The sequence below is a fragment of the Octopus bimaculoides genome, chromosome 20, assembly GCF_046866305.1.
Source record: "Octopus bimaculoides isolate indiv1 chromosome 20, ASM4686630v1, whole genome shotgun sequence".
NCBI lineage: Eukaryota > Metazoa > Mollusca > Cephalopoda > Octopoda > Octopodidae > Octopus > Octopus bimaculoides.
The window spans coordinates 19,071,774-19,096,782 of record NC_142947.1 but is presented as its reverse complement, the minus strand read 5'-3'; the positions used below and the strand labels follow the sequence as shown (position 1 = coordinate 19,096,782).

The following is a 25,009-nucleotide window of genomic DNA, read 5'->3' as shown; positions in this document are numbered from 1 at the left end:
TTGCTTTTGCTGATCTATACTTTACAGATAGTCCCATGTTATTTCTGCAGAGAATTTTAAAATCATTGATGTGCTCTTCACTGGTATTAGTTGGCTTCCAGCACAAAGGTTAACTAACTGTTTCACTGTTGCGTTAACTTTTATTTCTGTATGGTTGTCTGTTTTTGTTTTTACGTCACCAAATTAATTTCGTCGAGAATATATAAATTAGTGCACTGACGTTGTCTTGCAAGTAGCCTTAATATTTATTTTAAGATATTTCAGGGTCAAAATTGAGAAGGGACATAACTCCAAAGAAAATATTGTGCCACTGCTAATTTTCATAATTTGTTTGATTGCGTTTGCGATTCTTTAATGTTTATTTAGAAGTATAGAGGTATTTCTAAAATGCATTATATTGTCTTTTTAAATAAAATAAGCACGTGTTCGTCTGCATAATTATATCAGATTAGTGACTCTATTTTATCTTTCACCTTTTTATATCCTTCAAATTTTAACTTAAATAATAGGATTAAAATTTGGTAAAAAAAAATGCGATACTAGTAAACTTGAACTTTTATTTTTCTTTGTGTATTTAATCTTGGCGCCAATATAATTATTTATTTAGTAACATAGAAATTTATTTCATATTCAGATAATGGCACGACGAGACATTTATTTTGTGTATGTGTGTGTGTGTGTGTGTATGTTTATAATAATATACTTGTTTCACTAAATGAATTTTATCACTTCATATCATAGTACACTAAAAATTGAAGACAATAGAAAATTAAGTAGTGAAGGGACATAACTCTGTTTACGAACTGTCAACTTCCTGTCGTTGTCTGAATTTGGAAATCGATAACGTTACTCAATAACATTAATTCGCGTGTGCGCGTATTTAAAGGTATTTTCATATGAAGAAATATATTTCTTATCGTCACTTTAATTATTAAATTTCATCAAATACTGAATTTATTGTGTCCATGATAAGACTAGTATAAATGAACAGCTTATTGCTCATACATACAATAACATTCGTGTCAAAGCATTTTTTTAAAAAGGAAGACACAACGGTCTTCTTCATCGGTAACATACATAGTGATAAAATAATGGTGTAATATTTAAATAAAAGCGAGCTAATGTGAATTATAATATGTTTTTCTTGATATTTTTTTTCTAAAGACTTGAGTAATTCTTTTAAACATATTTATGAAGCTCAGATATATAACGAATTGAGATATTAATTACGGTTAGGATTCGGTATTATATTTTTTTTTTAAACCTAATATTAAAAAGATTGGTTTTCTGTGTTAGTTTTTACTTTTAAGTGTTTGATTTGTAATATTGATTTCATTACGAATGATAGATAATAAAAATATTTATTTTGCACATAAAATTATTATCATTGGTTTCATTTCACTCAATGTATTACTGCTACGAATTTACGGGAAGTGTACTCAATGGATTACTGGAATATATAACTGGTACTTATTTTATTATTCATAGAACTTGGAAATGTAAATGGTTGTGAGGCGGTTACTTTAGCACTACTGTTTCTGCCAGCAAAAATGATTTCTAGCATTGGTAATGAAACCACTCATTTATGGTGAAAGATTGTATGCAATTGAATTAACTCCACTGTATCATGTATCAGTGGGGCCTATTTTATTGACCCTGTAAGAATGAAAGTCAAAGTTAGAATTCAAACACAACACAAAAGGATGTAATGAGATGCTACAAGACATTTTGTCCAGTACTATACCAGTTCTGTTCATAATAATTTCCACATAAAAAGATAGAGTGTATTCTCTATTCATTATCTGTTAATATTTAATATTGTTGTTGAAGAAGATTTTCTTCTACAAGTAAAAGTCATTGTAAATCATGGTTTCTGACATAGCTGAAGTTATAGGCTCTTCAATATAAGTGGAGAAACTTTAGTCTTTTCAAGATGAACTTATAAAGCAGCTTTCAGGATTTGAACTTAAGAAAGATAGGTAATTGATAGAAGGTTCCTTTACTGCTTTATCTTCTTCGACAATAATTATAATAATAAGTTTTCTCCAATGGTTGAAGATTGCAACCTTTAAAGGAGGAATATAGTTGATTGAATCAAGCCTAATACATGCTAGTACTTATTTCATTGAACCTTGAGAAATGAAAAAGCAAAGTCATCTCTTGCAGAATCTAAACTCAGGATGTAAAGGAATGTAACCAAAAAGTCTGGTCTACCATTTAATTATTATAATAATGATTACTTACATTAAGACAGGTTGCAATTTGTAGAAGAATAGAGTGATTTGACTAATTTTTATCATCCCCCAAAAGGTTGAGAAGCAATGTCAACTCTGGTGGAATTTAAACATAGAACTGAACTAAATGCTAGAAGGGGGGGAAAAAAAAAAAAAGAAAAAAAAAATTAATTCTAGCCTCAGTTATTTCTGTCCTCCACTGCCCTATTAAATATAAGTTGATAATTTTTTTTCTTATAGATGGTAAAAATTTTTTATAGTGCTGTTTGTGGACTGACTAAAGTGTGTTTTGAAACTTTTCAAATCAGTATTTAGTTTAAAGGATGATGTAGAAACAAAACTTTAATTTTTTTTTTTTTAAATTGAATGTTTACTTATTTTTTTTTTATCAGGATTTAGTTAAATGTATTAATTTCCCTCCCTGAAAGGAATTTGCTCTATTGACAGTTGTTATTCTGTGTGGTGTACATTTTCTCAAACTATTTTCTGGTCTCCTTATTTGTCTTATTCTCCCTCTCTCTTCATTTCCTTTTCACTTATAGAACTGTGACCCACAACATTAGCATAGATATTAGTTAGGATGAGTTTCATTGGTTTAAAGTCTCACGCCATCTTTCCTTTGCATTAGCATCAGATTTAGGCCCTCTTACCCTGCAGATCTACAATGCTAATCTTTATTTATTTATTTATTTATTTTATTTTTAGATACTACTAAGAACTACAATATACTGACTGTTTAGACATTAAATGCACTATTCAACTAAATTTATATATATATATATAATGCATTTTCTTATTGCTATATATATATATATATATGTAATGCATTTTCTTATTGCTATATATATATATATATATATATATATATATATATTTAATATTCGATTAAGATTTTATTTTCACAATGCTTGTAGATATCATACTTGTAAATATGGATTTTCTATAGTCTTATTTTGATTTTATTAAATTTTACTACTTGCATAGCTTTTTATGCTTTAAATATAGTTATGTATTTTCACAACCTTTTGAACACTTGTTATCAAATTTAGTGTTAACATTGTTTCTTACTAATTACTAATGTTAAAATTATTAACTATGTATTTTTCAATGTATATAATGGTAAATAAATTTGCTGATTGACAAATAAAAGAAACATGTGCGCCTGCGTTTGTTTGTTTGTGTGTGTATGTGTGTGTATTTATATATATATATATATATATATATTATTATTATTATTATTAAATTGAAATATTTTTATAATTTTCTTATTAAATTCAGAAATTAAAAAAAAAAAAAAATGTTGCAAATATAGTCTGTAATTAGCATGGATTAAAGTGAACATTTCTCTCATTTAATTATATCCTCTGAAATCCTGCTATTAGTCACTTGCTAGTTCAGTCTCAGATTAGTACCTATGCAAACCGCAGTCGATCAAACCACCCACTCTTACATTGCACGCGCGTGCACACACACACACACACACACACACACACACACACACACACACACACACAACAGCTATTACAATATACAGTATGATCTGTTGGGAAACCATTTAAGGCTTTTTATGGTTATCCACTGCATGTAGAAAACAGTTGCATTCTTAAAATTATATAAATCTATAAAACACATCAGTCTTGTATGACCAATTGCCTAGCTGCAGATCAACATTGTTTATTATAGCTAGGATCAAGCAACTGTTGTTGTTGTTATTATTATTATTATTATTATTATTATTTAATAACAAATTAATAATTATATACATAAAAATTTTGGTGAGGTTATTTTTTGGATCTTCTTTAAATACTGGTATTGTTGCATCTAAATTGTAATTTGCTCTGAAGTTTTTCGCAGTATTCTATTATTTTCCAGTAGCATTGTAAAGTTAAGGAATAACTTCATTGTATTATATATCTTGTTTTATTTTTTGCTTTTGTTTTTTTGAAGATATTTCAGATGTACAACACTTAAAATGAATTTATAAATATATTAATCATTTTAATAAACATTATGTAAATTCTCATGAGAGGGAGCAATTGTCCAAATCCTGACTAACTCTTCAAGCATTCAGCACCAATGTGTTTGTTTTAAGGCCCAGTTTTGAGACAAATGATAAATCAACTAGTTCCATTAATGTTATACCTTGCATTTTACCTGTGCACCATCAGGCTGGTTCAGTTATGTCTTCTTTTTTTTTTTTACCACTACCACAATTCTCTGAACCTGCTGAATATATACTACTCCCATGTATACACACTTGTTGCACCTGGCATTCATCTTCCTATCACCCCTAGTGTATCTTTTCCCTGAAATTCCACTCAAAACAGTCTTACCTTTCTCAAATTGTATCCATTTGGAACTCTTCCTAACATGTCTACAGCTTATCGATTAACCCAACAATTCAAGTTTATCTAATTTTTTTTTACTACTTAACATTACAATTTCCCAGTCTTTTAAAAACCAAAATCAGTTTTTTATTTCATGGCTTAAGAATCTAACCCTGCTGTCATGTACTCAGGTATACAGTTATGGATAAGTTAAATAGATTTGCTGAGACTGACATTTGCATTTATACATGTATCACCAAAATTTCAAGTGAGACAAGTAAATTTTATGAAGAATTTTTCAAAAGATTAGCATTTTGCATATTTTTCAGGATTATATTTGCGAAGTCATCAATATCAACTATATTTAATGTTAATTAAAATTATAAAAATATGAATGAAATTTTAAATATGTATATTTATAATCTTACCAATAATAGTAAATGTTTGTTTCAATATATGTAGAATTTATCCATTTAAAATAAATTTTGTGGTCAATTTTACACTTCAAAACATTTATTTGCAAATTCTTTGCTTTCATGATAGAGTATCTTATTTTCATTTATAAAATTAAAAAAAAAAAAAAAAGTTCAGTATTTCCATATAGATATGATTTGTTTACCACCAGGTTTTATTTTCTCTTTTGCAACAAATTCACTGCTGTGCTTGTTACCTAACATATCATCTGTCTTTATTAACATTGGAATGCAGTATATTATACTGGAGATCTTGATTCAATCAACTAAATTGAAATTGAATTGTTCTTGTGATAAGGTAAAATATTTGGTTGTAACATTTTCAATTCATTCTCCTTTTGCAAATACATTATCCAATAAGTAAGGCAAAAAACATTTTTATAATTACTCATAAAAAGAAGGTAAAGCACCTTTGCATATTGTTACTAGTCTCACATCATTTGAAATGCTCCTACTCTGAAGTTGAACAGATTTTCTTCGTGTGAAGCAAAAGTAACATACTTCACAAGGGATGTCCAATATAATCTCTGTTACCTTTGTTTCATTGTTGGAATTAATCAATTTAATCACTAAATGAATGAATATGCCAACTGAATCAGAACAACAAGCTGTCTCTCAATAAAACCATGCTGCACTGATATAACTAGAAGCTACACTGTCTACATTTCCTTTATCACTTTCTGTAATATGTACTTTTAGTATCAATATTTTTGAAGCTTAAAAATTTTCATGTTTCAATGTTTCTTACTTATAGTTTATTGTAGAACAATAAAATGGAATTTATAAATTCTATTTAGCAGTCCTGTTGGTATCACTGTCAAAATGACATACTTTAGCGACAGAGATTACTTGTTTAAAAATGCCAATTTGACCAAAAGTTAATGGTTTGTATGTGTTTTTTTTTTTAAATAATGTTAACACTATGCATAATAGGGAAGCTAACACCATCACAATTTTCCTACCTATCTATTTATCATAGTAAAATTTGTATTTACGTTTTCTTTTCCTCCCTAAACACTCTCTGAACTCAGAACATGTGTGTTTTTAACTGTTAGATAATAAAAACCATAATTCTAGAAGTGTTTGGAAAGCTTAAGAAGCTAAAGAAGGATTGAAAGTAAGACAGTCTAGTTTTAGAATTCTCTTTCCAAATATGCATCATTAGAACAATAGTACTAAATTAAAGTGGGTTAAAATTTAAAGCTTTTTTTCTTCTTTTTGTTTGTCTACAGATCATAACATTCATCTGCATAACATCTCCCATTTAAAAAAATGTTTTTTGTAAAATATTTTGAATTATTACTTTGTAATTCAGGTGCTATTTATGAACAAATCATTTCTTTTTTCTTTTACATTAAAAATTGTCTTTGATTATTAATTAGAAATAAATTTCCCTAGATTAACTCATTAGTTTCTTTATCTGCAAATCACTTTTTCTTCTTTATCAAGTTATACTGAAAAGTAACTGCATCATTTGTACATAATCATTAAAAGAAAAATGATACTAAAAGTTTATTGACATATAAATGAGATCATTTACAATGTGTTTGTACATAGAATTCCTTACTGAGATTAAATGTTAAATAATGTGAAGGATGAACATTATTGTAGAGCAGCGGAATGGCAGAATCAGTAAAACGTTGGGGGAAAAAGTCTTGAAGTATTTAGTTACGTCCCTTTACATTCTGTGTTCAAATCACACCTTTTCATCCTTCTAAGATCAATAGAATAAATTACGTGTACCAGAGGCAATTAAAAATCTACATTTCTTCTCCAAAATTTGTGGTTTTATATTTATGAAAAAAATCATAATCGTCATTATTATGGCAGCAAACAGGCAGATTCATCCGGGCATCAAACTAAATGCTTAGCAGTATTTTTTTCCAGCTCTTTATGTTCTCAGTCAAATGCCACCAAGGTTAACTTTCATTCTTTTGATATGGATAAAATATGTACCAGTTGAGCATTGGGTTCGATGTAATCAACTAGCCCCTTCTCCCAAAATTTCAGGCATTGTGCCAGTAGTATAAATTGTTATCATCTATTATTATTGCATTAAACTGGCAGAATCGCCTTGTATTTTTTCCAGCTGTTTATGTTGTGGGTTCAAATCCTGCTGAAATTGATTTTGCTTTGCATTGTTTCAGGGTTTATGAAATATTGAGGTTGATGTAATCGACTAAACCCCCTCCCTCTTCCCCCAAATTGTTGGCCTTATGTCTAAGTTAGAAGCAGTTACTTGTGTAAAGAGAAGGGAATCTCTCATCCAAATGATATTTTTATTAAAATATATTTGCAATATTTTGTATGGTTCTGAAGAACTTTGCTTATTTTTATATTAACATTTTATTTTCATGTTTTTAATTCTTTTTTTTTTCGTGAAATTGTCAAATGTTGAAAATGGAAAGTAAAATAGAACACGTTCATTTGATTAATATTTTTAGTGATTTGATCTTAATAATAACTTGTCACATAGTGTTATGGTTGAATAAAAGAGAATATTTAACAAATCACAAAGCACTTTATCATACATTCCTCTTTTACTTAGATCATATCCCTTCACGAACACTTTTCTTTTTACCTTTGTACACCTGCTCTGGTTAAGATTTTTTAAAAAGAAATTAAGATAGATGGTTTAGATGGGTGGATAAACAGATAGAGAGAGAGAGAGAGAGAAAGAAAGGAAGAATAAAGTGTGTGTATGTACAAAATGTATAGCAAAATTAGCAGAATAAAGCAGCAGACGATGAATAAGGCCATCAATGAAATTACATCAGCTGTAAAATCTCGATGAATCAAGATAGCTTTGTTGCTCCTAACTAGTATTAGCTACTGTTCCACAGTAGTCTGCCTACCAACTAGCTTAGCTCTGCTGTCTAGCTGCTAGGCGTTTAGATCAAATGTTCATGGTTTATAGTGATATCACCCTCTTTGTAAGCTGCCTAGCATGCATACACATTCAAACAGTTAACTAGCATATAAGACCTGGGAGGTAAATGAAATGATTGCAGTAGTTTTACATGCCAAAAGACCTATTTAATATCTTGCTGAAAAAGTCTCACCATCTTAAATGTGAAATTACATAATTAGACAGTAGTAGCAGATGTGATAAAAAAATTTTGTATACTTATTATTTTAACATATAATGTTAACATTCCTCTAATTGTTTTTTCGTTTTTACTACATCATTTAAGAATACACACACGCACACATGCACACACGCACATAGCTTACCGTTTAGCCAGCAGCAAAATGTAGTTAACAATCACTTCGAATTTCAAAAATATTTTTTGTTTTTTAGTCATCAGTGAATATTTAAAGCTCCTAGTATTTATCTTCTGTTTTAAAGTAGGCCCTTGAAGTTGATAGTAAATCCTTGAATATTTTTCCTTGAGTGTATCTTTTCTAAATTTCTATTCAGACGAGAACTACGCAAGCGCGCACACACAGACACACACACTATCTCTATTTCCCTCCTCCTTCTACTCCTGTTTATCTAAGTTTATTCCTTCCTTTATTCTCTTTCTTATTCTTAGACACCAATTGACATGCTAGCACAGTTAAGTATAACAGAATGGCGGATTGGCTATGAAGTAGAGTTAGCTTCTAGTCTACAGCAAGCTATAGCTGTGCGTGAAAATGTTTCACTCATTCTAATTCAAGCTGAATATGAAATGAGAATTGGCAATATATGTTACTGTGAGACCTACTTGTTGGACTTATCACACATACTCAGAAGAAATATATTTGTATAAATTACTTATACTAGCTCATCATGATTAACTAACCGGCATGTCTGCTACTTACATGGATATGATATACTTGCATTGTTTTTTGTTGATTACATCATATGTTTTTTTTCTATTCCTCAATAATATATGGCATACAAAACTTAATTATGGTATGAATAGTAATCAGTATAACTATTTTCGAAAGCCTTATGTATTTTGTTTTATGCTTTATACTTTTAATTCTGTCAAAGGAGATTTGTTCTTTTTCAACAATACCAATGCCGGTAACTGGCTGCAGAAATTTGACTATGGCTTCCCCTTCCAAGAACTCTTTTCTAAGATGAGGTCAGATTAGTTAAACCTGTAAACTAGCCCGTGGCAAGGACTTAGGCAAAGTGGTCCCCGCAGATTGGGTTCACCAGACATGTTACGTATGACCTAATGGATTGTTACCTTGTAATCACTGCAGCAGCATCAGCTAACGAAAGGCCCTGTTGAATTATGCCTATAAAATTGTTGCCACTGTGTGGTAAGTAGCAGCTAAGCACAGCATTTGACTACTAAAAAAGATGGAGGCGAGGCAGACTTAAATGTAAACCCATGACTGTCTGCATATTTAATTCTGTTTTGATAATGATCTATATTCTTTTACAGATTACTCAATACCTTTTTTGTTGCTTTGTTTGAAATTACCTAATCATTGCCGATGTAACATTTTGTTGTGAAATTTATTACATCGCTGTTTCATAATATCTCCATCTCTCTTTTGCCATCTTCTCCCTTTTTGAATGTGAATCGTTTACTGTATATTAGCTACCTTTTATGCCTCTTAATGATAATAATAGAACTCAATTCAGTTACTTACTGTCATGATATTTCATTTGTTACTGGGTAGGGTTTTTAAAAAAAAAAAAACTTTAATGAAATGGCATACCTCTTGTATGTTCCATTCTGAAAAAAATGTATTATATTTGAATATTATTTTTGTTTTTAATATGGAAATAGCTTGTGCTTGGTGCATTGATTTGTGGTACTTCCCTCCCTTTCTGTTAAAAACAGCTATAAAATCCTTTGATGTAATTTTCAAATAGAAGTCATCTTCTTTACTCATTATTGCCACATGTAATTATTTTTTTCTGGTCTATTGTTGTATTTAATATATTGTTGAATATACCATGTGGTACAAAGATGGCGGGACAGAATCTTAATCTTTTTAGTGACCTGACATGAGGTACTCCTTTCATTTCTGTCGACGATGACTGTACATCCTAAGAAATATAACATAGCGCATGCGTAGCTATATAGAAGCCGGTGACTGCGCAACCACATTGCCAAAATGTGGGCATAGTGTTTAATGTATGTAAAATGAGACAGCGGGGTTCCCCTTCTCATGTACACGGAGTAATTATGCATGAGAGTGTGTCTGTCTGTTATATATGTATATATATGTATATATATATATGTGTATGTGTGTGTGTGTGTGTGTATATATATATATATATATATATATACACGCACACATATATATATAGACACGCACACACTTACAAGGTATAGGTAGTTTCCTCCTTCAGGTCACTTATCAGACCATGTCATTTTATTACAGAAAGAAGCAGGCGTCAGTTTTGTTTCTTTTTCACTGCTTAGTATTGCAATGGGAATAAGTCATTGAGGTCATGGGTAAGATCTTTACTATCTGGCATACTCTCTGCAACTCACTAAAATTCCTGTCTGGGTCATGTGTGCTCTGCTGGCAGGTAAGGGCAACAACTTGCTTTTACTCTCTTCAGGTTTTATGAAACCAGTACAAAGCTCTTAAGTAATAGAACTATTACTTCATAGCCAAGTTGATTTTGTACATATTTAATCAGAATTGATTGCTGTTTTTTGTTTCGTTTTTTTTTTCCTACATTATCTTTGAATGTTAATCCAAGCGAGTTTTTTCTTAAAAAGAAAATCAAAATGAAAAGCAATTTAAGTTAAAACAGAAGACTTTGGAAGTGAGGTGGGAATTAAATTGATATTTGTAGAGCTGAAACAATGTGAAGTATGTACTTTATAGCAAGCAGACTTTTTAAATGATTGCATAGAGGATTCAGTAGGTTAGTGTGCTAATTGACAGATAGTTATAGTATTCAGCAAACTTTTAATTATTAATGACAAATTTCCTATGAGAATTTGTACTTATATTTCAACTTTATTTCTTCCATGTGGATTTCAGCACACAGAATATGTAGTCTTCTCGAAACTGGTAGGAGTGGTGTGGCAAAAACGCATGCGCATATACGACCTCTGTAGAACAACTGAATCGAGATATCTGCAACGATGGCTATGTAATAGGAAATTTAAAAGCTGTTCATTGGTGATGTATAATTCTAACTGATATTGTCTCACATTGCTTTTTTAACTACATGTAATATTTATCGCTTATCAATTCTAGATTAATAAGGTTCTTTTTGCAGTAATTTATTTCTAATTATATTATGTGAAGCCCTACCGTGTAATTTTTCTTTTTACAAGATAAAAAAAAAAAATCATAGTAGGTGGGTATGTTTGTGTGTGTGCATATATATATATATATATATATATATATATATATATATATATATATATATAATATATATGTACATATACATATACATATAGCACAAACATACAGTGTTATTATTTTTACTGAAATGACTTAATTTTTCTAAAAAGATTTCTTTGTTAGAAATTCTTTTATCGCTGGAGAAATCAAAAGAAACATTTGCTTTACTTACATATAGCAAAGTGTCTTTTTCTTCTATTTATAATGCACTGAAATATAACCTACAGTAGTATAGAGTTTTCTTCATGGCAAAAAACACATGCGCAATGAAAAACTCTAAATTATTGAAATTCGGTTCATATTAATTGGAAAATAGATATATAATACTTAAAACAAACTACTTGGTTAGTTTAATATCTGTGCATGTAGATGAAATAATTTTGAAGTAAATCATATCTGTTGCATTGGTTTGCTGAATTCAATATAACTTGATGAATAAACTTACAATATTATTCAAATCTTAATTTTTACTTTTTATTTTTAAATTGAAATAAGTCAATAAGTATTTGATAATATTTAGTTGTAATTTTATTCTGAAATTATCACAAATAGTTGAATTTTTGAAATCTAAATTGAACGAATCAACTGTATTTAAATTAAATGCTTCTTGCAACCGTTGCAATCTTCCCCTCTTTACTACTCATCCCCCTCCCTTTTCAACAGTTACATTAGGGCTGGATATATTTTTTAGTTACTTTATGAATTTCATTTCCCCCCTAACTTAGAATTCAGTTTTGAATACTTTTCGAGATTATTTATCTTAATGAGATATATCTTACAAGTTTTAGTTTAGACAAAACTCATGTAAGGAAATAGTTTTCGAATAATATTTAGCAACTTTTTACTTTGTTTTACCTTGATCAAGTTAGTTTATTCCAGCATTTTTTTCTTTTACCAATAACTTTAGTGATATTTTGAAGTCTCTAATTTTGCTGTAAAGCATTTCCAGTAAAATGTAAAACAACTTTTTAATCTTTCTTTAAACCAGATATCTTGTAAATTCATCATAACGTTAGCATAACTTCTCACAGAGGTTGAACGTGCATGCGTTCATTTTTACGCTTTTTGTGTGTGGTGTGTGTGTAATAAACTTAGAAAATTAAGTGAACAACCAAGCTGCTGTCGTCGCAATTTAGATAAAATAGTATACCAAAATAAGTAGTTACACATAGTCACAGATTTCTTGCAACAAATGCTGTGCCTGCTTCAATGCATCTTATCTTAGCTTTATCATTCTGCCTTCGTCAACGTGGTAGGAGTGGCCTGGTCGTAGTACATGCGCAATGCATGCAACTGCAGTTTTAAGCAGCCCCAGTGGTAACACCTATTTAGTGCATAATTTCTCTGAAAGGAAAAATACTCGCCATCTTGGACAGACTTGTATATTATGTATTCTTTTAAAATGTTCAATGTAAGGTAAGATACTCTGTTACATACATGTAGAATTAAATTTCTGTTAAAATACATTCAACAATTTATTGTCGCCTTTGTCGTGATCATATAAGGAATCTGTTTAAATGTTAACATTTATTTCAAACAAATCATTAAAAGAGTTGTTATACTGTATAGTACTTTATCTGTCTATTTGATTGCATATTTTTCTTCATAAAATTTAATCTTTTCTCAAATTGAACTTCAATTCTGTAGAGGTATAACTATTTCTTTCATGCCTGTTGTTATTTTAATCACTTCAAAAAGTTTTCCATTTTAAACACTACTTTTTCTCTGTAATATATTCAATTCACATTAGTTATAAGTAGCTAATTGGCTACTGGCATTTTGATAGGAGTAGATTACAATTCTAGAATTAAATTTTTCTACATTTTCAGCAAATTTTTCAGTTAAAGAGTGGAAGTGATAATACTACTACTCTAAGTAGTGGTGTGATAAAAGCACATGCGCAGTTATTGTGATCACATTCTTTCAGTAGCTTTTGCAGTCATAGTTATATTTCAGAACTTACATTTAATTATTTAGAGCGCTAACATTTCTTTTTAATGTATTGTCACAAATATACTTTAGCGTATTTCTGATAAGCTGATAATTTATCGAGAGACCTCTTGGTAAACCCTTCTTTGCCATGTCATATGATTGCCATTTAAATCGCATCAATATATCACTTTAAGGGATGTTGTAATACAAAGTAAAGACCATCATTAAAGTATATCCAAATTATTCTGTGCAATAACTTAATTATACTCCTAACCAGCGCAACAGATTAAAATGAAATGAAGTCTTTTTCAAAAAGTGTTACATAGTGGTGTCTGATTTTAGAGTTAATTTTGAACAGCCACTAAACAGGATCTAAACATTTATATACATTTTACTAATTGGAAACCACTAGTATTTGGTTCATACCAGAACTTCTATATTTGTTCAAACATTTTCTATTATTCGATGCAATTCTACACTATGACACAGGTAGCAAGACATAATCCATAGGCCATTAACTTCTCTAGAGTGAGAGGCACATGACTCAAAGAAGCTTTATACCCTTCTGTTATTACATACTCCAGTAATGAGGATATTTTGAAAGAATTATGGAAAATCTTTTGATGCTGACTGGGTCCTTTTTATAGTACATTTTATCCTCCCTTGTTTCATAACGGCTCTCTCTTTCTCTATGTTTGTTTGTGCGTGTGTATGTATATATATATATATATATATATATATAAATCTAATGCATAACCAAAAGCACTAATAATAGTTTCACGCTATTTATATATATGTGTGCGTATGTAGTTAGTGTTGTTAACGCCATCTGGTATATAGGTTCCATCTTCAAATTTTATTCTGAATTTGATGTTAAAAAGTTTAATCAAAATCAAATTATCATCATCATTATTATTATTATTATATATGTGTATAAAATGTATTGCACGTTTATTACACATGCGCGCACACAAAAGTCCACATGCGTACACTATACTTAGACAACATTTTTACACATGTGTATGCCTCCCACACCTGTAGACATCTACCTTTACATACATACACTTATATATATATATACTTGTATGTGGTCACACATTTATGTCTACACAAGTGAATACGCATTAGTACACATCTGTTTGCACACACGCACATATTTCTGAAACTAATTGCATTCAAAGATACATATGCAAATTCTCATAACCGTTCACATGTACATACGCATGCATGCTTACTTGCAGACATTTGCCTGTGCACATATTTTAAATATCTATTTCCAGTTATATATTTATTAAAGCTATGCATTTTTAATAAACTTGTGTAGGAATCACTAGTAAACTCTAATAGTAGCAAAACCAGTTGATTCAGTCTCGCGGTTAGTGACAATGGGTTTAGCTTAGCTCTTAAATAAAACATGATCCTCATAGAAAAGGAAATAATAAGCAAATAAGTTGTTGGGCGAAACTAAATTCTTTCATTATTATTTTTAAAGTGTCGAGCTGGCAGAACCATTAGCACACCAGACAAAATGCATAGTGGCATTTTGTCTATTTTTACATGCTGTGTTCAAATTTCATCCATTTGGGGGTCGAGAAAATGAGTACCAATTGAACACTGCGGTCAATGCAATTGACTAGCCCATCCCCCAAAATTTCAGACTTGTATATATATATAGTAGAAAGAATTATTATTATTATTATTTGAGTGGCGAGCTGGCGGACAATATGCCTGGCAGCATTTCATCCATCTCTATGTTCTGGGTTCAAATTCCGCTGAGGTTGATTTTGCTTTCCATCCTTTCAGGGTTGGTAAAATGAATACCAGTCAAGCACTGGGGTCGATATAATTGACTGGCATCCTCCCCCCAAAATTCAGGCCTTGAAAGGATTATTATTGTCCATCCTGAGTTCAGATGCTGCCGGGGTTGACTTAGCTTTCATCCTTTTGGGGTCGATGAAATGAATTCCAGTTACACATTGCAATCAATGTAATCAACTAGTTCCCTCCCCAAAAATTTCTGGCCTTGTGCCTTTCGTAGAAAGGATCATTATTATTATTATTATTATTATTATTATTTAAGACGTCACACAGTATCCAATATCATGATGTTGATTGAAGATATTGTGTCTACCGGGGGTTTGTTCTGTCCCGCAAGTCAAAACAAGGACCTCAGACAGTACTATCATCATCATTGTTATTATTATTATTATTATTGTTATTAAGGTGAGCTGGCAGAATTGTTACCACACTGGACAAAATGCTTGGTAGCATTTTTTCCGCTTCTTTATGTCTTAAGTTCAATTACTACTAGGGTTGATTTTATCTTTCATTCTTCAGGCTTGATGAATTAAGTATCATTTGAGTACTGGGCTTGATGTAATCAATTAGCTGTCTTGCCCAAAATTTCAGGCCTCGTTACCATGCCAGACTAAATGCTCTCTCTTTGTGTTCCAAGTTCAAATGTTGCTGTGGTTGATTTTGCCTTTTATTCTTCTAGGGTCAATAAAATAAGTATCCATTCATCACTGGAGTCAATGTAATCAACTTCCTATCCTCTCAAAATTGCTGGCTTTGTGATAAAATTGTTGTTAAGATGGCGGGCTGGCAGAATTGTTACCATACCGGACATTTTATCCGTTTTTACATTCTGAGTTCAAATGCTATCAAGTTTGACTTTTCTTTTTATTCTTTCAGGGTGGGTGAAATAAATACCAGTTAGGTGCTTGGGTTGATGTAATCAACTAGCTCCCTCCTCTAAAATTTCAGATTTTGTGCCTATAATAGAGAGGATTATTATTTGGAGCCTGGTGTTGCCATCCGGTTTCACCAGTCCTCAGTCAAATCGTCCAACCCATGCTAGCATGGAAAGCGGACGTTAAACGATGAAGATGGTAAGCTGGCAAGATCGTTAGCCTGACAGTCAAAACGCTTAGTGGCATTTTGTCCATCTTCATGTTCTGAGTTCAAATTCTGCCAAGGTCTCCACTTTGCCTTTCATCCTTTCGGGGTAAAAAAATAAGTACCAGTAGATCACTGGGGTCAATGTAATCAACTTGCCTCCAACCTGAAACTACTGGCATTGTGCCAAAATTTGAAAAGCATTGTTGTTGTTGTTATTATTATTATTATTATTATTATTATTATTATTATTATTATTATTATTCATCCTTCTTTTTTTTCTAAGTTGAAATGCCATCATGATCGACTTTGCCTTTCATCCTTTTAGGGTTGATAAAATAAGTACCAGTTGAATACTGGGGTTGATATAATTGACTAGCCCCCGTCCCCAAATTTCAGGCCTTGTGCCTATAGTAGAAAAGATTATTATTATTATTTTTAAAACGATGAGTTGGCAGAATTGTTAGCACACTAGGGAAAATGCTCAGTGGTATTTCATCCGTTTTTACATCCTGAGTTCAAATTCTGCCGAAGTTGTCTTTGCCTTTCATCCTTTCGGGGTTGATAAAATAAGTACCAGATGTGTACTGGGGTCAGTGTAATTGACTAATCCCTTCTTACCAAATTTTAGGCTTTGTGTCTTTAGTAGAAAGGATTATTATTATTTAAAAGTAGATTTTCTAAATTTAAATGTCTTTAAATACTTGAAAACTAAACTAGATAATTATGATTATTTTAAATAGTAAAGCAAATTTAGCTGTCAATAGTTATAAATGATATTGTATTTCTTTTGCTTTGTATGAATATAGATCATCGTTATGATTAATAAGGGCAGTGGAGGACATTAAATGGTTGAAATGGTAGGGCATTTGTGGTAGTTAGTTGTGTAATGCATTCAAACCTACTGAAATCATCCTTGCCTTTCACCTTTCCAGAATCAGTAAAATGGATATTCTTCAAATAATGTTGTTCATATAATCATCTATACCCTTCCCCAAAATATATTGCCTTGTGTCTGTTAGAAATCATTTATACTATTGTTAGGACAGTGGATGGCAGAACTAAGAGAGCGCCAGACTAGATGTCTTGCTGGATTTAGTTATGTCCCTTTACATTGTGACTTCAAAACCTGCTTTCCATTATTTCAGGGTTATTAATATAATACCAAACATATACTGGAGTTGATTTGATCAATTGTCCCCATTCCTCAAAATTTTTGGCTTTGTGCCAAGACATTGTTGTTATTATTATTATAAAAGGCAATCAAATAGCGGAAACGTAGAGCATTTCTCTGCATTCGTAGTTTGATTTTTGCTTTTCCTTTGTTTGTGGTTGGTAGAAATTTACATAACAGTACTATATCGGTGTTGATTCAATTACTATTCACTTTCTGAAAATTTGTGTTCATCGTCACCGTTGTTGTCATTTTAGTGTCCACTTTTCTATCCTTGCATGGGTCAGACAAGATTCATTGGGGCAGATTTTCTATGACTAGATGCTCCTTGTGTTTCCAATCCTCGCTTGTTTCTAAGCAAGGTAATATTTTCTTTGAGTTTGGACATGTTTTTTAGAGCAATTGCAAAGCACTGTCACTCGTATGATCATGATATCTGTTCACGCTTAGCGCACAATATTACAATAAAGACAAACACGTATAATGGGTTTCTTTTTAGATTCTGTCTATGAAATTCATTCTCAAATTTTTTGGTTAGACCAGGGCTGTTGTAGAAGACATTTGCCCAAAGTTCCATGCCATAGACCGACCCCAAAGCCACATAAATAGGGTAGCAAATTGCTTAACCATGCAGCCATGCCTGTGCCTGTACAACAGATTACTGTTAAAAGTGAAGTGGTAAAAATTATATTGTTGGACTGAGTGTTTGATTGTATTTAATTTTGTTTTTGAATCTCATCAAAGTTGATAAAATAAATATCAGTCATGCATATACAAGGACCATTTAAACGATGATCAAAGAATTTCCAGTCATGGCCATCCACCTCTAACTTGAGCATTGTGTATATCTAGGATTACATCGGCCAGTGTGGCCCATCCTTTTTGAAATGACAGTGTGATTTGACAAAGATTTGACTGCTATTTCTAGGAGTTTGAACAACTGTGTAGAGGCTACCTTATTGGCTCTAGGGTTTAGATGTTAACAAATTGAACTGCACATTTTTACATATAAGTCTAATTTAATTTTGATCATATTGCTGTTATAAATTGATTTTAAAAATATTCTAATTTCAGTGGCAATTTATATACGCAAAGCAGTCCCCAGGTTTTATTTGTAACCATCTCAGACCAGTTAATTAGGTTTAGGTTCATATCTAATGTAAGTTAGTTAAATATTTGTCTTAGTTACATTATACATTTTTATCTAAATCATCTCGATTATAATTAATAATACTTTATAATAAAGATAATATTAATTTCTTTTGGAGGTAAAAGGTCACAAATTTGGGATAAGGGATAAATCAAATTGACCCCAGTACTTGACTGAAACTTTATTTTATCTATCTTAGAAGTCTGAAAGCAAAACTGACCTTGGCAGAATTTGAATTACTATATAAAGAGCTGAAACAAATATGGCAAAGCATTTTGTCTGAGTGCTGCCAGCTAACTACCCTAATAATAATAATAATAATAATAATAATAATAATAATAATAATAATCATCCTTTTTTACTTTAAGCACAGTGCTTGACTGTTGCTTATTTAATCAACCCTAAAAGGGATTTGAACTCAGAACATAAAAACAGACAAAATGCTTGGGATAAGGGATAAGACAAATACTTCAATTACATCGATCCTGGTACTCAACTGGTACTTAATTTATTGACCCAGAAAGGATGAAAGGCAAATCTGACCTCTGTGGAATTTGAACTCAGCCTCTACACAGTTGTTCAAACTCCTAGAAATAGCAGTCAAATCACAGACGAAATGCCGCTAAGCATTTTGCCCGGCATATGAATGATTCTGCCAGTTTGCCACCTTGATAATAATAATAAGAGTACTCAGAGCGCAAACCTCCGCCAAGGCAACACCAACGTCCTCTCAACAATTAGCCAGAGATGATTTTTAAAATGAGAATATCTGAAATTAACTCAACTGCTCTCACAAACAAGAATATTAAAAATGAACCCGACCACAAACAGGAAAAATAATCCAGAATCCTTGTCCGGTACCTCCAAAATCTAATCAGTTCGTGCCAGCCACGAGGCCAAACATACCTGAAAGTTTCATCCAAATTCATCCAGCAGTTCTTGAGATATCTTGTCCACAGACAAACAAACAAACAAACATGACTGAAAACAATATCTCTGCTAAGGTGGAGGTAGTAGTAATAATAATAATAATAATAATAATAATAATAATAATAATAATAATAATCCTTTTTACTTTAAGCACAAGGCCCAAAATTTTGTGGGAGGGGCCTAGTTGATTACATTGAACCCAGTGTTTCACTGGTACTTAATTTATCAACCCCTAATGGATGAAAGACAAAGTCAAGCTCGGTGGAATTTGAACTCAGAACATAAGGATGCACGAAATGCCACTACGCATTTTGCCCAGCATGCAAATGAGTCTGCTAGTTCACTGGCTTGATAATGATAATAATAATAATCCTTTCTTCTACAAGCACAAGGCCTGAAATTTAGGGGAGATAGATAGTTGATTACATCGACCCAGTACTCAACTGGTACATATTTTATCAACCCTGAGGGGACGAAAGGCAAAGTCGATCTCAGTGGAATTTCAACTCAGTACATAAAGACATGAAATGCTAAACAATTTTCCCTGCGTGCTAACAATTTTGCCAGCTTGTTGTCATAATAATAATAATAATAATAATAATAACAATAACAATCCTTTCTACTAAAGGCACAAGGCCTGAAATTTGGGGAGGGGTATAGTTGATTACATTGACCCTAGCCCTCAACTGGTTCTTATTTTATTGACCCTGAAACGATGAAAGGCAAGTTGAACTGAGGATGTGAAGACAAACAAAATACTGTCAATCATTTTGGCCTGCTAACAATTCTGCCAGCTCACCACCTTAATAATAATAATAATGATAACAATTATAATAATACTCCTTTTTATTTTAGGCACAAGGCCTGAAATTTTGGTGGGAGACAATTACACTGCCCCCCCCCCCCCCCCCCTGCTCAACTGGTTTTATCAAAAGGCAAAGTTGACCTCAGCAAAATTTGATAATAATAATCCTTTCTACTGGAGACACAAGGCATAAAATTTTGGGGCATGAAATTTTACATCAATCTCAGTGCATAACTGGTACTTATTTCATCAACCCCAAAAAGATGAAAGGCAAAATCTACCTTGGCGGAATTTGAACTCAGGTCATAATGACAGATGAAATGCCACTAAGCATTTTGCCTGGTGTGCTAACGATTCTGTTAGATCACCGCCTTAATAATAATAATAATTCTCCTGGAAGCACAAGGCCTCAAATTTGGAGGAAGGGATGAAGCCAATTGCATCAACCCCAGTGCATAACTGATACTTATTTCATCAACCTCAAAAGGATGAAAGGCAAAGTCGACCTTGGCAGAATTTGAACTCAGAACATAGCGGCTGATGAAATACCACTAAGCATTTCACCTTGCGTGCTAACGGTTCTGCCAGCTCACTGCTTTAACAATAATAATGATAAAAATCCTTTCTACTAAAAGCACAAGGATTGAAATTTGTAGGGAGGGGATAAGTCAATTACATTGACCCTAGTGTGTAATTGGTATTTATTTTATCAATTCCAAAAGGATGAAAGGCAAAGTCAACCTCAGCGGAATTTGAACTTAGAACATAAAGACAGACGAAATACCGCTAAGCATTTTTTCCAACGTGCTACCGATTCTGCCAGCTTGCTGTCTTTTTAATGATGGTAATAATAATAATAAATCTAACAACATTATAATCTGTAGAGAAACAGACAGTGCATGTTTGTATGTAAAAATATTGATGAAATATTCCTTAATTTAGATAGAAATAAAAAAGATAGCATGGAAGGTGGACGTTAAATGATGTTGATGATGACGATTAAACGGTTATCAGTCTCATTCTTTTTGATGTTTTGCATACTGGAAAGATATACTAGATTAATAATTAAGATGACATTAAGTGAATGATGCAGAAGAAAAAAATGGTTTATTTCTACTGATAGAGAATAAGGTGTTTACTTCTGGAGTCAATTTCTGGAAGTAAACATCAAAACAGGCCTGGATAGAGATTTTGGGGGTTTTTCATTATAAATAGCCTTCTACTATTTGAAGCAGTTAGTCACTCCATTAAACTTAGTCTCTCTTCATAAGGAACTTGCTTCTCAAACTTTGCCATCCCTGTTTCAATAAGATGAATGGCCTTAGTTAATTACTTGATCAAAAGCTTCATAGTTTGGGGAATTTCTTAGACTTCATCTTCTTCATCAAATGCTATCATTCAGCTGTAGGTCTCCACAGGTTACTTCTTTAGCATGTGATTTGAGTAATCATGTGATGTCATTTTTACACATGTCAATTTGCTTTTTACCAATGATGAAGCATAGTTTGCTTATCATCAGTAATTTTGTCACCTGTAAACCTTTGAAAAGCATGTGCTCTCTTTGAAATGACTGAATCAACCCTTATTTGCAATAAATTCTACTTTTCAATCACTTTCATTTGTTGCACATGCAGTTTTTATCGATGCATTAATTTTAATGTAATTTTATTTTAGATATTTACAAATATTTGAGTTTATGTTAGGTGAATCTTTAGTATATTTAAATTTGTTGATAAATGCTAACAGTCTTATTTTTTTTATAATGGAATGAAGATGAATGTAATCAGGATAAATATATTTCTTAATTTAAAAGTTGCATTTGATTAAAACTGATTAATTCAATAAACTTGAATAATCGAGGCAGCAAATATAGAATGTTCAATAAATCATGTTACATACTGCTTGTATAATGTGGAACAACAAATTCAGAACATAATATGTAAATTTCTGAACAGTTATGCTAATTTGTTTCTAGTATTTACTTTATTGACTCTGCAAATATTAAAAAGAGAAAAGAAAAAAAAAATGTGTGGAAGAAATAAGAACTCTGATCTTATGTTGTTTGGAACTAAGCTGCTGTTTGAAGAAGATTACATTTTTCATTTTAATTCAATATATAAGTCTCCTTAATTTTTAAATTTGACTCAAAGTTACTTAGTGTACTGAATTATATTTTAAGCTATACAAAATTATGAAGTTTTACTGTTAGGACATTTTTCTGATCACTAACACAAATTAGCTGTTCTGGTGACTAAGATTCCAACTATTAACTAAAGATTGCACCTATATTACTTGTCTTTAACATTTCGTTTTTGTTTCAAATGGATAAAGAAAATTAGTATCCACATTTTTTAAAACTATTCTCTTAGAAATGAGCTTGATAAAGTCTAGTGTTTTCATCTCCGATCAGTCATCAATTTACTTATTATTCAAAATGAAGGTAAGAAAATAGTCACATGATTATATGTGATGGATTTCTAGATTTGTAAGTTATTTCTTTCCATTATTTTTAACTTTCAAGCTGTATGCCTTCACAAAATTACAGTAACAAAATGTGCATTTTGATAAATTGAGATCTACGTTATTTCTAAATTATACATCCGTTTTGGTATGTAGTAGTTCTCACTTCTATTGATTGGCTATCTGAGTAGACCAGTTTCTCTCCAACACTCCTATATTTTTTAAGATCAACATTTTAAATTCTATTTTTCATGTTCGACTACTTATATTGCCGTTCTCGTAATCTCTAATATAACACAGTTGTCTTCCTTGCATACTTAAACTATGACCTCCTAAAACTGCATATGTATTCTCAGCTTATCAATGCCTAATCTGTATCATTAGTTCATATTACATAACCAATGAATTGTATTTAATTAAATTGCATGCTATGTTCTTGTAGATATCCCAAATCTTATTGCCAATTTATTGTTGTCATAGAGTATCACAGCAGCCCTCATTCCTCAGTTTGCTAATTTTGGTCCTATTCTTTTAAAAAATCACGCGTCTCGTTTAAATTTCACAGTAAAAAGATGTGTGTATGCAATAATTACATTTCAGTAAATTAAGATTTCACTACCACTAATTTTATTCAACCACTCTTTCTTTTCAGAAGTGCATATAACTTTGAGATTTATTAAATAGAAATAGAGTTTGAAACCAGTCTCTCCTCTAAGAAATATTGATATAGAAATTATGAAACTTGGAGTAGCAATGATTTAAAATCTCCAACAACTTTTAATTGTTTTATATGTATGTGTGTATACATATACGCACACGTCATTTGGCAAAACTGGATGGGTTCTTATCTCCCCTAGATAGGATGCCAGTCTATTGCATGTTACTATTCCTACAAACTACCTACTTTCTAATTTTAGTATTGGCACTATAACTAGTCGCAAGGTGTTCTTACCCTGTGCCACCTACACACAATCAGGTGGACTGGACTATTTTACAATTATGTATTTTAACCCCGAGACAAAGCATTTCTGACAGGAACTGGTTGTCTAATATTCTCATGTGTCATTCATCTATACAGGTTTTCTTCTTTTTCTATCTATTGAGCATTTGAATAAGATATGAATAGGCTAACCAAAAGATCAGCGTTATCCACTGAGAGTATTGTTTTCATTTGTGGTTAATGTGGCAATTCCCTAAATGATTTCCTCTCTCTCTCTCTATATATATATATATATAATTAACATAATATGGTAAAAATTCGATATTAATTAATATCAATTTAATACCAGGAAACTAACACATTAAAAGAATCAGAAGGTTCTTGAAAAAAATTTTCGAGATCCTAAAAAGATTATAGTACTTGTGTATATAAGATTGACCAGTCTGTCAAAATGCTAGAAGAAGCTTCACTGGTCTAGCCCGCCTGTTTTTGCTCCGCTGAATCCGTATTTGAGAATTTTTAAGTGAGCTTCTTCTAGCACTTTGACAGACCGGTCACTGGTCAATCTTATATTTATATACACAAGTATATATATATATATATATATATATATATATATATATATATATATATATATATATATATATATATACACACACACACACATATATATGTATAAAATATTCTTTCATTGATACATCTGTATTGGTTTCAACTGTCAAATAGCATAACAATATCATACTGTTTATAAACTCTGAGAATGCTTTTTCTTTCTTTTTTGCAATTCTGAAATACACAACTATTTAATTTGTAGATTTTTAGAGACAAATTTTTTTAGGGAAATTTTTTATGGAAATGTATTTTAGCTTTTATTATACAAAAATCTTGTTGCTTAAACTGATTTTATAGATACAGTGTCTCTTTAGACTGACATAACTAGAACCGCATTAATCTTAGTAGTATTATTTGTATGGCCACTTGATGAAAGTTCAAGCCATCTCCATATAAGGTTATTACTGAAAAGAAAATACAGAAATAGAAATATTTTTTGTTAAAATAATAGAAAAAAAGCTAAAATAGTTTTAATTTCTTGATCTTTATATTAAATTTATTATTGTCATATAGTTTTAGTTGAAATAGCTGTGACTGCATTTTATTTCAAATATATTGTGAATATTTGAAAGTTTATACATAATGTTGTTTTTAACCATAATTGTCTAGCTTTTAAAATATTTTACAAAGACATCTCACTAAGATGCTCTTCTACCTTTATTGTTTTTATGTTGGTTGGGGAATTTATTGTTAAATAATTTGCATAAATAAATTCTTTTGGTTGATCTAATATTCTATATGTTTCATTGAAAT

General features: G+C 31.1%; 1 long non-coding RNA gene across 20 annotated transcripts in view; it reads left to right on the top strand.

Moving 5' to 3' along the window:
* Positions 1 to 25,009, top strand: part of LOC106868233 (uncharacterized) — a 469,773-nt gene that overhangs the window by 360,641 nt on the left and 84,123 nt on the right. For 8 of the 20 annotated variants that reach the window (XR_016237537.1, XR_016237536.1, XR_016237532.1 and 5 more), the window contains one exon: positions 10,987 to 11,127. The exons of 5 other annotated variants lie outside the window; for them this stretch is intronic. This is a non-coding gene — a long non-coding RNA (uncharacterized LOC106868233). Of the gene's footprint in view, positions 1 to 3,098; positions 9,295 to 10,293; positions 10,523 to 10,986; positions 11,128 to 11,904; positions 12,772 to 25,009 lie in introns of those variants that run through there. 7 more of the 20 variants (XR_016237529.1, XR_016237528.1, XR_016237538.1 and 4 more) reach the window with 6 other exon arrangements.